This window comes from Cupressus sempervirens, chromosome 1 (genome assembly GCF_028749045.1).
Source record: "Cupressus sempervirens isolate cs-2001-9-10 chromosome 1, ASM2874904v1, whole genome shotgun sequence".
Lineage (NCBI taxonomy): Eukaryota > Viridiplantae > Streptophyta > Pinopsida > Cupressales > Cupressaceae > Cupressus > Cupressus sempervirens.
In genome coordinates, this window is record NC_143118.1 from 123,236,245 (window position 1) to 123,239,806 (window position 3,562).

Genomic DNA, 3,562 nt, shown 5'->3' on the forward strand with positions numbered 1-3,562 from the left:
TTCTAGTTCACTATTGATAAAAAATGAGTTAAATCAGTTAACTCCTTTTTCTACTCAAATTGAATCAGTTAACTCCTTATTTTACTCAAATTAAATCTGTTATCTCCCTTTAATTTGGAAATCTCCCTTTATGACTGAACTTCACCTTTAATCCTGACCATTGATTGAAATTGATCTCAACCATTGATGAATTCTAGAAAAGTCTATTTAAGAGACCCTCATCTCTTCATTTTGAAAGGTTGAATGAGAATTTGCATCGAATTGTTGCTAGAATTCATACTCACATTTGCTCATATTAACATATGCAAAGATCAAGTTTGACCAAAAGTTGACCAAATTTAACCACGGTTGACTTGAGTTGACTAGTTTCGAAAAGAATGTTGAAATAATTAAACGAAATTATTTAATTAAATGGAGTACTTACTTCTAATTAATTAAACAAAGTTATTTTATTAAATGAGAAGCCATTCTTAATTAATTAAATGAAGTTATTTAATTAAATAAGAAAAGTGTCTTTAATTAATTAAATAGAAAATGTAATTATGAGAGCATATCTCATTTTATTAAATTAAATATCTCAACAAAATCTCTCTTCAGTTCAAAAAGGGAAATTTTCAATTCACTATTGATCAAAAATGAGTTAAATCAGTTGACTCCTTTCTCTTCTCAAATTGAATCAGTTAACTCCTTATTTTACTCAAATTAAATCTGTTAACTCCCTTTAATTTGGAAATCTCCCTTTATGACTGAACTTCACGTTTAATCCTGACCGTTGATTGAAATCGATCTCAACCGTTGATGAATTCCAAGAAAGTATATTTAAGAGAGCCTCATCTCTTCATTTTGAAAGGTTGACTGAGAATTTGCAACGAATTGTTGCTAGAATTCATACTGACATTTGCTCATATTCACATACGCAATGATCAAGTTTGACCAAAAGTTGACCAGATTTAACCACAGTTGACTTGAGTTGACTAGTTTTGAATAGAATTTTGAAATAATTAAACGAAATTATTTAATTAAATGGAGTACTTACTTCTAATTAATTAAAAAAAGTTATTTAATTAAATGAGAAGCTATTCTTAATTAATTAGATGAAGTTATTTAACTAAATAAGAAAATTGTCTCTAATTAATTAAAGATTATTTAATTAAATAAAAAAAGTAATTATGAGAGCATATCTCATTTTATTAAATTAAATATCTCAACAAAATTTCTCTTCAGTTCAAAAAGTGAAATTTCCAATTCACTATTGATAAAAAATGAGTTAAATCAGTTGACTCCTTTCTCTACTCAAATTGAATCAGTTAACTCCTTATTTTACTCAAATTAAATCTGTTAACTCCCTTTAATTTGGAAATCTCCCTTTAATTTTGAAATCTCCCTTTATGATTGAACTTCACCTTTAATCCTGACCGTTGATTGAAATCGATCTCAACCGTTGATAAATTTCATGAAAGTCTATTTAAGAGACCCTCATCTCTTCATTTTGAAAGGTTGAATGAGAATTTGCATCAAATTGTTGCTGGAATTCATTCTAACATTTGCTCATATTCACATACGCAAAAATCAAGTTTGACCAAAAGTTGACTAGATTTAACCGCGGTTGACTTGAATTGACTACTTTCGAAAAGAATTTTGAAATAATTAAATGAAATTATTTAATTAAATGGAGTACTTACTTCTAATTAATTAAAAAAAGTTATTTATTTAATCGAGAAGCCATTCCTAATTAATTAAACGAAGTTATTTATTTAAATAAGAAAAGTGTCTCTAATTAATTAAAGATTATTTAATTAAATAGAAAAAGTAATTATGAGAGCATATCTAATTTTGTTAAATTAAATATCTCAACAAAATCTCTCTTCAGTTCAAAAAGGGAAATTTCCAGTATAGATTGCAGGAAGAAGATTATTATGTGCCAAGATGACCAAGGTAATGATGTGCAGATAGTTGGGATACCGAGGCCTATATCTCTACAGATGATTTCTGCTATGCAATTGAAGCGAAGTTTTCGAAAGGGATGTCAGATACTTGCTATTATGGTAAATGATCTCAATGAACAAGATCCCATGAGGGAGACTTTAGATCACCCAATTTTGCAGGAGTACGCAGATGTTTTTTCCAAGTGAGATTCCAAGCATGCCTCCGAAGAGGGACTTTGACTTTAGTATTGATCTGATTCCTGGAGCAGAGCCTATCTCTAAAGCTCCTTATCGCATGATGACATAGGAATTGGGTGAGCTACGTCTTCAGCTAGAGGAACTTCTGGCCAAAGGGAGCATTCGACCTAGTGTATCACCATGGGGAGCTCCAGTGCTCTTTGTGAAGAAGAAAGACGGTTCTTTGCGCCTTTGTATTGACTATAGACATTTCAATAAGGTGAATATTAAGAAAAGGTATCCTTTACCTAGGATTGATGACTTATTTGATCAGATCAAGGGAGCTACAGTATTCTCCAAGATTGATCATAAGTCAGGATACCACCAGCTTCGCATTAAGGAAGCATATATTCACAAGACTGCTTTTCAAACTCGTTATGGGCATTATGAGTTCATAGTGGTACCCTTTTGGATTGACTAATGCTCCATCGATTTTTATGAGTTTGATGAATGGTGTGTTCTGATCTTATCTAGATAGGCTTGTACTCATGTTTCTTGATGACATATTGATATATTATAAGACTCAGAAGGAGCATGAGGAACACCTGTAGTTGGTTTTGCAGTGTTTGAGGGACAATCAACTTTATGCCAATGCAGCTAAGTGTGAATTCTTCAAAATGGAGATTCATTATTTATGGCATGTTATTTCAGGTGATGGTATTTCAGTGGATCCTGCAAAGATTCAAGCGATAATAGATTGGCCAACACCAACTAATGTGTCAGAGATTCGTAGTTTCATGGGTTTAGCTGGTTATTATCGTAGATTTTTCAAGAACTTCTCTCAGATAGCACATCCTATCACTTCTCTTCAAAGGAAAGGAAAGAAGTTCGTATGGACAAAGAAATGTGAGGAAGCTTTCTAGAAGCTCAACGAGCTTTTGACCAGTGCACCAATTCTAGCTGTACCTGATCCAGAAGGTGATTTCATGGTATGTATAGATGCTTCTTTGTAAGGGATTGGGGTAGTGTTGATGCAAAATGGACGAGTGATTGCATATGAATCAAGCAAGCTCAAGGATCATGAGTTAAATTATCCTACACATGATCTTGAGTTAGCGGCAGTATTTCATGCTTTGCCAAGGTGGAGACATTTCTTGTTGGGGCATAGATTTGAGCTACATAGCAATCATCATAGTCTTTAGTACATTTTTACTCAGCCTAATTTGAATGCTCTCCAGAGGCGATGAATGGAGTTTCTATGTGAATATGATTTTGAGGTTAAGTACATTCAGGGTAAGGAGAATGTGGTGGCGGATGCTTTGAGTCATAGGAGATATGTGGCATCATCAATGACTCTTAGTGTGGATTTGAGGAGTTAGATTCTTTAGGTACTTCCTACGGATTCATGGTATCAGGAACTATGCAAAGAGACTGATTCAGGAAGATCTTTGGAAGGTAAA